At 37.3% G+C, this 14,118-nt stretch overlaps 1 protein-coding gene and 1 pseudogene across 19 annotated transcripts in view; one reads left to right on the plus strand and one right to left on the minus strand.

Moving 5' to 3' along the window:
* The window catches only part of LOC101705037 (cytospin-B), a 394,241-nt gene that overhangs the window by 174,383 nt on the left and 205,740 nt on the right, over positions 1-14,118 (plus strand). The window lies entirely within an intron of this gene.
* Positions 5,429-5,769, minus strand: LOC106008279 (ATP synthase F(0) complex subunit k, mitochondrial pseudogene; annotated as a pseudogene).

Consider the following 14,118-nt stretch of genomic DNA (forward strand, 5'->3'; position numbering starts at 1 on the left):
AGCTTATGGGCTGTTGGCACAGGCTATAGTTCCAACTACTTGGAAGGCTGTGGCAAGATTCCTTGAGTTGAGGATTTCAAGACCAGCCTGGGCAACTTAGTGAGATTCCATTTCTAAGAGAGAGAAAAAAAAATCTCCCTCTCTTTTGTGCCATCTCTTCTAGATGGAAACTCCTCACTGTCAGGCTGGAGGCAGGCTTTTAGCTGCTACTTTTATTCCAGTCCTAGAATTTGCTGTGATGACAACAAAGTTCCTCTTCGGTGGCACTCTTTTCGTTACTGTGATCTTCTTAGTTGGGTCATTGTGAGTTATAGTGGTTTTGAAAGGATGGGTAAGAGTGAATCCAGCAAATGAATCCAGCAAAAGACATGAAAAAGCGCACATGTAAGGAAAGCTAGAATCAGAGGAGGAGTATATTAATGTCCTTATCTCTTATTTCCCCTTAATAGCCCCTCAATTTCCAACAGGTTGTCAGTACCTGCCTTTTCCAGGAAGGCTACTGGGCATGGTTATGTAGTTGAGTATTGTTCAAAGGCATCTGGGTAAAGGGTTGAGTTGGACCAGCTGGGCTGTATCACTTCAGGGGAAGGCTGCCAGTTTGCAGTTTTGCCTTTTTATAATCATGCAAAGGTACCCAGTACCTAAAGAGGCCTTAGAAAATGAGCTTAGAAGACTTTCCCCAGTCCCACTACTACCTAATGTTTGCTTACTGCTTGTTTTAAATTTGTATATATGTATTTGAAAAATGAATACAAATGAAAACCAGTAGCCCCTTGGGTTGCACTCTTGTGTTACTTATAATTAATGCCAGCTGTGGGTTCAGATGAACCCACACAGTAGCCATTTAAGATAGTATAAGTTTATTTCTCCTTCATGTCACAATCTCCTTTGAGTTGGGGTCCATCAGGGACGTTATGATGGTTATAAAGACTCAGGCAGATGGATGCTCACTTTCGGCATGTGGCTCTCTGGTTGCTGTGGATCTGCCTGAAGTCGATAGAGGAGAATGTGTGAAGGAAGTTTTAGTAGTTGGGCCTGGAAGAGGGGCACACCATTTCTACCACATTCCACAGGCCAGACCTAGTCATGCAGGACACCAGAGGACTGGGAAGTGTCTCTGTGTTGTGTCAAATGGAACAGCATGGATGGCAAACACTGGCAGTCTCTTTCCAGATATGATGATCATTCTCATCCACATTTCTGTTGATATTTCATTGCAAAAATTTTAATTTGAAAAGTTAAAAGATTTGTGTAAATAAGCACATATACCAGCACCTGGATTCTACAAATAACATTTTGCTATATTTACATTGCTCCTTCTTATTTTTTTATGTATTTCAAAGTCATGCTTGCTATCTCTATAATTCTGCATATGCTTTATTGTTTCTTGACTTCCTAGTTTTCAGGGCTTTTCACTAATTCTGTGAAAGTCAAGGAATTAATGCCTTTCCATACTGTGTATTCTTTTCATGCCCCATTTCTGTTAAGTCATACACAAATTTTCTAAATACATTGTTAATATAATAGTACAGATGGTATAATACACGTAGGTAGTGGGTATACAGAGTTCATACAGTAAAGTTCTTTCAGCTTTGCTCTATGAAATTTTTAGTAGCTTAGTAATAGAGCATGGGCTTGGTGCATGCTGAATTCAATCCTCAGCATCCTCCACCAAATATTAAAATTCTAAGGAAATCATCTATTATTTACTGTCTGTATTCCTTAACTAACTTTAGACAATTCCTTGGTTTTGCCCTAGGTGTGTGAGGATATAATACCCCTCAATTTCTAATGCCCTTCACTCAGCACATTTCCCTCCTGATTCTTAGTCTACTTCTCAGTCAGAGAACATTTGCATTCTGTTACTTAATGAACATTATTAAGTCTGTGCATTGTTTATAGGTTGATTCTAAAATTTGAAGAACAATGTCATTTAAAATATTAGGATCCTGATGTTTATTTACTGGAGAATTGAGTAGTGTGTTTAGGTTTGTGGAGAAGGTATTAAGTTCTTACATTGCTTAAGTTGGCTGATCCTGTGAGTAATATTACTTAAAAAATTGAAGGAGTAAGGATAGTAGAAAGGAGTTGGTACGGTATTTTAATTGCTTACTTTTAACATGAATTTGAGCCATTTATGGTGGTGGACCCCTCTAATCCCAGCACTTGCCTGTAATCTCAGCACTCAGGAGGCTGAGGCAAGAGGATTGTCTCAAATTTAGGGCCAAGCTGGGCTATTACATAGTGAATTCATGACCCGCCTAAACTAGATGGAGAGACCCTTCTCCAAAGACAAAAAAACCCCAACAAAAATAAAAGTTTGACATGGTGGCCCATGCCTGTAATCCCAGCATTTGGAAGGCTCAGGCAGGAAGACTGTGAGTTTGAGACCAGCCTGGGCTAGGACTACATCAAGAGACCCTGTCTCAAAAACAAAGCAAAAATGATTTTAATATACTTACATGCTTTTATCCTGTTATCCAGCTTCTTTATTTTACCAATTGTTATAAGGACTTTCTTTTTCTTGGGATGGGCCATGGGGCATGCTGGGAATCAAACCCAGGGCTTCTATGCTAAGCACACACATTACCACTGAGCTATATCCCTAGCCCTGGAATTTATTAAAAAATAAATGTTTTAAAGACAAAGCTTGGTGGTTGAGTGTAAGCTCTGGAGTTAGGCTGCCTGTTCAGATCTCAGTTTGGCCACTTCCTCCTGTGAGGCTTTAGGCAAAACATTTAGTTCTTTGAGGCTCTTTATCTAGAAAGGGGGATAGCAGTAAAACCTACCTCATAGGATTGTTGTGATTCATAGATTAAAACATATGAAGGGTTAGACTAACACACAGAAAATGCCCAATAAACTTTAGCTGCTACTATTCTGAAGCTTCGACTTAATGCTTTTAACTTGAACTGGTTGCTTTCTAGTCCTTTCTGGTCAGCTCACTCACTAGTTCTTGGATTATTTTCTTTTCTTCTTTTTTCCCCTCTGTTTTGGCTGGAGTATTTTCTGTATGATCCTGTATATTGTCAAACCTTTGTGTATTCTAAAATTTCCGTATTAACCATTTTCTTGTTTTCCTATTGACTTTTAAACATTTCATCAACTGTATTCTCTAATTTAAAAACATTTTTGGTTCTGCATTCTGTTTTATTCATAGCAGTTAGTAGTATGGGATTAAGTTGGGTAGAAGGGAAAGGAGTAGATTTCCCTTCAGAGGTGTTAATGGCTTCTTTTTTCATTAGTTTTTTATTTCAAAGACTCATCAGAGTTTTTTGGTTTTTTGGGGGTAGTGGGGATTGAACTCAGGACCTTGCGCTTACAAGGCGGGTGCAGTGCCACTGAGCTAAATCCCCGGCTCATCAGAGTTTTTATAATATTCACTAACAGGAGAATGTGGTGTGCATTTTTCTCAAATATACTGTATTTTATTCCATAGAAGAATTTCAGAGTGTTATAGGAGACATACTTTAGAAAATGTATACTTTTTATTTAAGATGGAAATGTTTATATAAATGATAATACAGTTTTTAAAAGATCAGTAATATTAAATATGTTACTGTAATAAATTGACTGGATTAAACTGTCCATTAAAAAAAAGAGCCTTTTTCCTGTAGGTTAAGACAGAAAATCAGATACTTAGTTTACAAAAAAATGTTTTCAGCCTTTACTTGATTTTAAAAATTAAGGCAAAGTGGATAATAAAAATGCTAGTTCTTTAAGCTTTAGAGTTCAATATCATCTTATTCTTTTTATAAATCTAGTAAAGTTTAAATAATAACTTTCTAAGGAGATCTTTTTTTGTTGTTGTTGTTACTGGGGATCGAACTCAGGACCTTGTGCTTGCGAGGCAGGCGGCAGAACCACTGAGCTAAATTCCTGGCTAAGGAGATCTTTTTATTAATATTCAGACTCAGTTTATAAACTTCACTAAAATTTTAAACATTTAAATTATTTATTGACTTAATATGTTTACTCTTTTGTTAAAGCCTAAGCTCAATTTTTTAAGTCTTATAACTTTAATAATTATTATAATAAACATAGTGATTAAGTCCTTTTATATATTCCAAAATATATACATTCTCTTTTTACATGTGTGTATCTATAGTTGCCTACTTTCAAATTAAAATAACAAATTAATATTTAGTTACACATTTTGTATTGGAATCACAGGGTTGATCTGTAACTCTTTAATAGGTCCAGTTTATTTAAACATTAAAAATAGAATTCTAAAGTGCAGGTACTTCTTCTTTTTTGTTTTTGTACCGGGGATTGAACTCAGGACCTTGTGCTTGCAAGGCTGGTGCAGTGCTGCTGAGGTAAATCCCCAGCCCAACCCACCACTTCTTAATAAGACAGACTATTATTCTTTGCTTAATTCTTTAAATTTTTTCTACTTGTTCTAATCTTTGTATGATTAAAAGATGTTTGTATGAATGTTTTATTCCAAATAATATTGGAATTAATTCCCATATAAGTTTTGGCTTTGCTCTCATCGTTTGCTAAGGTTTTCAACCAGCAGAGATCTCTGGCAGGAGCAAAGATGAGGCTCAGAATTCAGATCGCAACTTCAGCCCCTTCTGCTGTGGTTGAATGTGATCTTGAACATAGTTGGTTTGAGCATATGCTGAGGTAATCTGTGCATGATAAATTTTCTCAGCCTTCATCTGAAGGCTGTATTTGCCCTTGCCCTTTATTGATAGTTTGCCTTAGTACAGATTTCTTTTTCTTCTAAGTATAGATTTCTGAGTTCAGATTCTTTGTACTCTCTCTAGCATGAACTTCAAAACTTAAACAAGGTAAGGGTCATAATACCATATACCTTAGATTTAAGTTGTATTTTACTTAATTCTTGTGGTTTCTAATAGGAGCCCAAGACACCTGCCCTCAAATGTTCATACCACTTCATTAGGCTTTGCACTGTTTTTTTGCACTTGAAATATGTGAATATTTTCCCACCTAACTCCAAAGACTTTTGACTTAATAAAGACCTGCCTGCTTTTTGGTATTTTCTGCATTTTAAGGCAGTGTCTTATAGTTAAAACAAATGTGATTTAATTGTGAGTATCTCTTCTACCTTTGTCTAACTTACAGGGTCATTCTACTGAAAGAATAGAAGCAATCAGTTAAAGACACAAACACACACCACAGAGTAGTACCTCAAAGGAGAGGGAGACTTTTTATATGGTGAACGTATGATCCAAGAGAAAAAGTAGCAATCACAAATCCCATACACTAAATAGCAAAATCCTGGAAGTAACAAAAGTAAAATGTATTAGAAATTCCTGAGAAAACTCACAAGTAAAGTAGGAGAATTTAACCTGTGTCTTAACTTCAGTGTATTCATGGAATGGTTAAAGCAATGATCTATTCTATAGTCAGAAAGAAAACCTCATGCCAGTCTTTTTTTTTTTTTTCCAGGTTCATAATTTATTGTACAAACTCAGTATTACATGATGAGTGACAGCTCTTCCAGGCGCAGGAACTTCACAGATGAAATCAAATACTGTAAAATCCTAGCATGCACAATGCCCTGGGTTTGATTCCCAACACACTTAATGTTGCTTTCACAGCTGGCGTTTTTGTTTTTTTAGACCTTAACTTGAAATACAAGATCGTCAGAGCAACGCCTCCATATGTGGCCAGTACACAATTCATTCTACCTGTGAGAGTGTAAGAGTTGAAATATTTTTTGATGCCAGTGAACTGGTACTGGGCGTTGCCTTCTGGACCTGCCATGATTTCAATCTCGCCAGAGCCACAAATTCCGCAGCTCGTGCCAGTCTTTTAAGGGAAATTGTAACTGATTGCTCAGTGATCATAATGCTATAAAACTATAAATAATAAGATTGAATATGTTAAAACTTCCATTTAAAACTTTAAAATTTCCATTTGGGGGTTTTGATTTGGGTAGGAACCGAAAACTATAATTATGGATCAGTAGAAAAAAAATTATGATACTAATATCATTACAAGTAATAAGCAAATTTGTTCTCCTGAAAATTTTTATTGTCAAAAAAGTAAAACTAAAAAATAAATGAAGTGCTAACAGAACATTGGAAAATAGCAAAAGAAATCTAGGAAAACAGTTTTTAAGAAGGGCAGAAATTAATGCAATAAATTGTTACTTTGTCTATACTCTTCTCTTTCCTCAGCATCTGACCCATGGATGGCACATAGTTAATATTTGTCAAATAAATATGAAAGAACAACAGATCCCACTAGAACCGAAAAATGTGCATGTAGGTTCTTTGTTGAAATGATGAAGCAGATAAAGGTATAGTTAAAAAAAAAACACCCAGACCAAATGCCCCACATTACCCATGAAAGAATAGATGGAGATTTTCATAAAAGTAGAATAGAAAAGAAGATTCTGATAAAATTGGATATTGCTAGGAAAACAGAAATAGCAAAATCAATTCTTAGAGAATTGAAACAGTTGAACAGAAAAATAATCTTAGAAGACATTGCAAAGTGACTTAAGAAAATAGCTACAAAATAATGCTGAACCCAGATGGCTTAATGATAATTTTTCAAATAAAAGGAAAGTAGGGGCCAGGGATTTAGCTCAATAGTTCCACCGCCTGCCTCACAAGCGGAAGGACCTGAGTTTGATCCCTGGTGCCAAAAACAAACAAATAAAAGGAAAGTATAATTTTTGTGCTATTTAAAATTGTATGGCTTCCTAAAGATTGTTTTATTTCAGAGAGTACAGGTAGTAATTTAAGGTATATACAAATGATTATTTGTTGTTGGTTTTTGGTTGTTTTTTTTTTTTGGTCCCAGGGATCGAACAGCAGGTGGCGAAACCACTGAGCTAAATCCCCGGCCCCAATCATTTGTTGTTTTAATAATTAAAAGTATTAGAAAAATTATAACTAGCACATCAAATCTATGTCTGCTTAGGACCATATTAAGTTAAAGAAAAAACAAGTGATATTAAATTTATGCAGGAAAATGTTAAACACATAATAGGACAGATGAGTCATAAATAGCCAGAATTGTAAGAGTGATAATCAAATAAAAGAAACTTGAAAATTATTCCAAAAACAGAAAATATTGAAAGTATTCCAATTTGTTTTGACAAAAGGAAAACTTAATACTAGTAATACTACTCATAACCAAGCCTTTCAGAAGTAGCTAAAATTTTTTGCGGGGGAGGGTACCGGGGATCAAACTTGGGTCCTTGTGCTTGCGCAGCAGGCGGTGAAACCACTGAGCTAAATTCCCTGCCCCATAGCTAAAAATTTTTAAAAAGCACTAAGAAAGCAGTAGCACATTCTTACTAGTGTAGGAGTACAAGCCCTAACTAAATATAACCACATTTAATCAAGCTTTATTTAAAAAAATATTATACTATTAGTTAAAAAACTCCTGACTCATTGCTGGAATGCAGATCTTTTGAAAATAATATTTAAAATGAGATGACATAGCATTATTTGTAGGTGTTATAATTCTCTTGTTAGTCTAGACATAGAGATCTACTGAAAATCTTTTAGAATTAATGAAACTCCATTTAGGCAACCAACTTGAAAAAAATATATACTCATAAATTTATGAGTATGCATGTATATGCATGCATGCATATATGCATGTATGCATATAATAGGGTTTTTTGACTAGGTGTGGTGGTGCATGCCTGTAATCCCAACACTCTGGGAGGCTGAGGCAGGAGACTCATAAGTTCAAGCCCAGCCTGGGTAATTTAGTGACTTAGTGAGACCCTGTCTCAAAACAACAACAAAAAAAGGCTGGGGGTGTGGCTCAGTGCAAAGCGCTGGGTTCAGTCCCCAGTACTGGGGGTGGGGGGAGTTTGTTAGTAATAGCTAGAAATAAAATGGAAGTATAAAGGTCACATTCACAGAATAAGCCAAATGTACAAAACCTGGGGGAGAAATAAGAAACGTGAGGGCTTTGTGATAAACTATAAACTTTCTACTCAGAGGCATACATGTTAGAGATGAAATAGATGTCTTCTGTTATATGGAAGAATTATCTTTCATATGTTATGGTTTTTAAAATCAGAAATAGGGGCTGAGTGTAGCTCAGTGATATGTTAAATATACCTGTTTAAGTCTGAGTTTGATCCCCAGCAACACCCACATATACAACTCTTTCTCTCCCTCCCTCTCGCTCTCTCTCTGTGTCTCTCTCTCACACACACACACACACACACACACACACACACACACAAACACAAATAATGGCTTGATGGACTTGAAAATGTTTACTGCATAATGAATGTTAAATGAGATTTTTTGTAAATCCTCTCTTTGGAAAATTTTTAAATTACTTAACATATTAATTTTTAACATGAAAGGAGAATTAACATGTTTTTATTGTACTTTGTTGCCTTATGTTGAAAACAGTGTGGGGAAGGTTAGTTTCCTGTTAAATTTAACATTCTATGATTTTATATTTTTATATGTTTAAATATCCTAACAGAGAAGAGTTTGGATTTCACCTCTTGAGTATGTTGCCTGGATATTTCTAGTCTGTTGAATTGTTTTACGTTTCAAAAAATGTTTTATGGCTTCAGTCAAATCAGAACGGCCCATGTAATGCCTGCCATAGAAGCAGTGTGAAGTTTGTAGGGCTCTGTGTATCCTTATGAAGACTTTGCTAGGACTTCATCTTTTTTGACCACCAGCTTCCCATTCAGCCATCCAGGGTCCTTTGGTGAAGTTCAACTCCAGCATGCACTTTCACATGAATATTGAATACTTGTCTTTGTTGCCTTTATACTCGCTCACTCTGCAGAGGCCTATATAGGAAAGCATTATATAGTGTTCTGATGAACTGATGGTAGCTGTCCCTCTTTATTTGCAGTACATTTTTGAATTCTAAGGAGAAAGTCGGTTTTGATAATTCAAAATTAATGCGGTTGGCCAAATGTTTAAAATTGGGATTAAGTCTTTTAATGTTATAAACTTCAAAAAAACTTGTGCACAAAAGAGCTTTTTCTCATTCCATACCACTGCAAAGATAAACCAATGATCCTAAACCAAGGGGACTCCCTGGGGGGTTGGTACAGGGTACATGCCTGCTTGCTCTTTCCCTTCCTCTCTGTCCTAGGATTCCCGTTTCCTTGAATTTTCATAATTTATTATCTCTTCATATATATTCTTTTACCTCTATCCTTTTTTTTTCTCATTTTCTTTTAAAAGAAAATGCCCTGCCCTGTTAGTGTAGAAAAATTAATCTTTTTTCCTTAAACTTCTCCTCATTTCCAACTGTTTGTCCCAAATTAAATGTTACTGTGGGTAAGTGTTAAGATTAGGGCTTATTAAACCTGGAAAAGTAAAGTCATAAATTATGACCAGAAACTATCCAATAAGCAAGCGATGCCAACAACCTCCAAAGCCCTTGAAAATCCCCTTTGTTTTATCTGCCAAAGAATTCATCTCCTTTCTCTAATGAGTCCTGCTTTTCTCTCTTGCATCAGCAGCCAAATTAGGAAAAGAAATCTTGGAAGGTCAAATTATCAACCCTCTAACCTTCTGATCTATAGACAGATAAAGAGCCTATTCATAGTGGTTATAAAACTATTATGAAAATTATCTGTCTGTAGTTATAGTCTTGTGTCCTCAATCTGAGAACATGACAGTGTAACAAAGTTACATGGAATTATGTGCTTAAAAACTGGACCCAAAATGTAGTGAAACAGTCTCTTGCAGTTAAACAAAGTGTGTGTGGAAGAGTTATGTCTCTGTGTTTGTGTGTATGTATTTTGTTTGCTTTTGTGTTTATTTCCATGTGTATCTCTCACAACTTCCTTGACATCCTAATTTTCTGTGGCATTCTACTCTTGTGCTTTATGCTTTGGTAGGGATTATGAGTCAGTAATTGTAAAAGAATAAGAAAGAAGAGAGAATTAAAATTAAGTTGTAATAGTAATTGGAGCAATGATTAAATTTTAACATGAACTGTACATTAAAATGACCATTTCTGAGCTGTTTCTGGTGGCACACACACCTGTACTTCCAGCTACTCAAGAGACTGAGGCAGTAGGATCAAAAGGTGAAGCCCAGCCTGGGCAACTTAATGAGATCCTTTTTCAAAGTAGCAAGATCTTGTCTCAAAAAATACATATTTATAAAGAGATGAGGATGTAGCTCAGTGGCAGAGTGCTTGCTTAGCATGCACATGGCCCTGGATTCAATCCTTAGTATCAAAAACAAAACAAAAACCAAAAAGACCTCTTCTGTATAGTAAATTTTGATAGCCAGAACCTTATGCTAACCTTTTTGGATACAGAATAGTCTAATTTAGAGTATTGTAAGCTTCCCTTTCCCATCACAGGACAAACATTCTTTAGCTTTCCTGGGGATCTCTTTCTGTTCTTGGTTTGGCATTCTTTCTGGTAGCTGAGTTGGCAGGTGCCATTCCCCTGCCCACAGATGTTCAGGCCTCCCCGCTCAGTACCTGGAATCACACCAACACCTGGCTCCTTCTTGTCTTGGAGAACTTGCGCTTTTCCTCATAATGTTTTATTGCTGACTTCTCCACAGGCTGACCATTGTCCCAGTTTTCCCCAGGAGAGTCCCATTGAAAACCTTTTCTGGGTTGATTACTCCTATTAGTTTTACTCTCAGATATGTCCCAATTTGGAAGATAAATTATTTCATCCTATTTCTCAGCCTTTCAGCTCTCAACCCTGATGTCACTCCCTAGAGTCTAGGGAGTGTCACTTCCTCCGCCCCCTTGTCCCTGAGGAGCTAGTTTCCTTCTTTACAGGAGCTGTTGTATACCCCCAGGGCACAGTTGGGCTCACCCAGAAATAGTGAGAAATACTTAGGGAAATTCTTCTTTCAGCCTGAGAGGACTAGTGCCAATTGAGAGGGTAAAAGTGGCCTGGTGTAGACTGGAATGTGAAGAAGGCAAGGGGAGGGAATCCGTTTAAGGGAAGAGGAGGAAAGAGAGAGCTCAAGGCTAATCAGTGTGATTGTAGCATTGTGTTTATCCTTCAAGACTGTGAGAATCAGAGTTGAGTGATTAAGAAATGAGACCGTGTGGATTATCTTGAAAAGGACAAAAAGAGGGGGAGATTTGGTAAGGCTTGATTATAAATAGATGACATTGAATAAACAAACCCAGTTTTTTCTAGGCAGTAGGTTGGACTATTAACAAACCCCTGGGTTCAGAGATACTCCTTTTTCTTGACCTTGATGGATTTTCATGTTGGTAAAATGAGGACCTGAGTTACATTTACTTCCATGAAGACCCTCTTTTAGAAGTATATGATTCTGTTGTATGACTTGGACAGTCCACAGTATAAAGTATTTTGCATTGCCACAGAGTATTGTAAGACCGTTGGCCTTACCAAACGCTCCAAGGAGCTGACTGCAGCGAAGAACACCCGGGAAGGAACACACCGGACAAGTTGGAAAGTAAAACAGACCTTTATTAGTCTGGCCAGATGGCACTCCCAAAGCAAAATAGCTTAGAGAGGCAACTGGCTCAGAGTCCGAGGCTGCTTTTATAGGGGGTTGAGGGGGAAGTTAACATATAGAATTAAAGAAAAGGGGACAAAGGTTAGTGGTCGACTGTCACGTATTGATGGTCAGCAGACATTTGCAGCTTGTTCTATAGATTGTGGTGTCTGGAACATCAGTTCCGGGCAAACAAGGAGTTGAGTAGTTTACTTTGGGACTTTAGGTCTGTTACAGATTTTTATCTAGTGTCCCAAAACTAACAAGCATCTTTATCTATTAACTCACATTTAATCACAATGGGGCTGGAGAAAAGGAACAAAGGTTATGCAGTCCCACAGTATTATTTTTTTTGAAGTTGTAAGCCAGAAAGGGAAACTTCCAAATAAGGCTGCCTGAGTCTGGGAAACAAAGGGAAACAATAACTAAAATACAAGTCTAGCCTTTGCCCTGGCATGAGAAGAATGCAGACTGTTAGCTGACCTAAAAGTTTCTGTTTTATTTCATATTTAGGTGAAATGGTCAGCTTTAATCATTACTCCCAAGAAGTTTCTCCCCAGAGTTTAAAACATTTGCATAATATTAAGATGCTTGTATTATCTTTGAAAGAGCATGGTCACTTTTTATTTATAAAACTACCATGCTTATTGTGTATCAGGAGCAGTGCTTAAGAGCTAAATTTAAAGAAATTAATCTAGGCTCATAAATGACTAAGGGAGACATTTTTGTTGTTGGTGGTGTTTTTTTTTTTTTTGGTACCGGGGATGGGAACTCAGGACCTTGCACTTGGGAGGGCAGCAGAACTGCTGAGCTAAATCCCTGGCCCAGGAAACATTTAATAAACACTTTTATCTAATATTATTATAAACATTGCTAGGTCACCTCCCAGCATTTAGCTTTCTAAACAAAAGAATAGTTTAAGTAATTATGGTGATTAGATTCATTGGGTAATATGCCCACTGCCATTTAAAACTGTAGCTGTCAGAATTATACCCAAATATTGGCTATAAAGATAAATGAACAAAACTGAGTGTAAAATTTTATGTATGCTGATTATATCTTTTAAAAGGGTGGACCAGAGGACACAAGTTGGCAACGTTCATTTGTCTCATAGAGGACATTAAAGTTTTTTGAATGAGAATATTTTTTTTTTTTGAATGAGAATATTTTATTGAGCCTAAGTTCTCCGTGTATCACAGTTCCTACCCCTCCCTTACCTACTCCTCCCTTAGTTCCTTACTTTGCCCTTCACAGATGCTTATTTGCCTGCCTGGCTCTATAAACAGTTGAATTTTTGACCCCTGAATTAGTAAGAGCTGGGGGTCTGTGCAAGGCCTTGGGTTCAATCCCTAGTACTGCAAAAAATAAATCAAAATTTAAAAAATGAAAAAGGCTAATATGGAAATTTAATTTTCATTAAAATAAAGATGATTTTTAAATAAAAGATTTAAATTAATATATATAACAAGGTAATAATTGATAGTCCTCATTGCTTTCTAGAGAAATAGGCCTTGAGACTTAGGATGAAGGAAGCCTGTTGGGCTGAAATGAGATACAAGTGCCACAATGGCCTCTATCAGTCCTAAGGGGAATTCAAACTAGGATGGTTCTTTGCAGTGTCCTAAATTGAGACCAGGTAGTCAGAACCTCTCCCTCTCCCCGCTTAGCCAAAGGCAGGGAGTTGGGAGTGCTATCTGGAAATTCTACCTTTTCCAGGAGTCCTTCCCATCATTTCCTTTATGAACAGACCAAAGGGGGCATTCTGATATCCTGAAAACAAACATTGAGCCAGTATTTTCTTCCTTAAAAAGTTCACTCTTAGGGAGTTGGCTGTATGGCTGACTGAAGGTTCCACCCACACTCAGCCAGCTGACTCATTCTCTACCACTCCTTGCTGTGGACTTCGCTGGGGCCTGTTTCCCTGAACTACATCTGGATCAGGTCCTCTTCCTAACCTCCTTTGTTCCTGTACCAGAGTGAGGAGGCCAGGTTGTGGCCTCCCCTGCAGAGTGCCAAGTGGAGGGGTCAGAGGCCTCTCAAAGGCCTTCTTATATACCCACCACCCCTAAGTTTTCTTCAACTCAGCTCTTGGAGGAGAGCTCTGGCCAGTTGTCAAGAAAGTGCTCTGTCATCTTCAGTGTGACTTGTTCACCACTCCTCACCTCTCTGTGGGCTTAGTAACTGCAGTCTGTAGCCCTAGGAAGGGCAGACAGGCCCACAGGCAGGATCTAGTCATTCCTAGGCTCCTAGCTCTGGTACCATCAAAACTCACCTCCTCCACTCAGAGAACATTGGCTCTAAGCCAGCACAGTACTTAGAATTCAGACATTTGAGAAAACATCTTAATGTGATTCCTTTTTAATTACCTTTTGCCTGGTGTTTTTTGCCTCTTTTAACACTTTCTTTAATCTCCCATTATTTTTCCTTTTTTGTGGTTCCTATTATACTTATATTTGATCTTTTCTGCCTTCATCCATGCCTCTTAAATCTTTAAAAAAATTTTTTCATTTCATTATTCTTTTAGAACTATGACTGAATCTTCTTTTTTTTTTGGTACCAGGGATCAAACTCAGGACCTTGCACTTGCAAGTCAGGCACGGTGCCACTGAGCTAAATCCCCAGCAAGTCCTATCTCTTAATGGTTCCACCACTTCCCAGTAGTCAGGCTGGGGAGCCTTTAAACACA

This window comes from Heterocephalus glaber, unplaced genomic scaffold (genome assembly GCF_053883595.1).
Source record: "Heterocephalus glaber isolate CG9 unplaced genomic scaffold, H.glaber_assembly_v1.0 deba00001565, whole genome shotgun sequence".
Taxonomy (NCBI): domain Eukaryota; kingdom Metazoa; phylum Chordata; class Mammalia; order Rodentia; family Bathyergidae; genus Heterocephalus; species Heterocephalus glaber.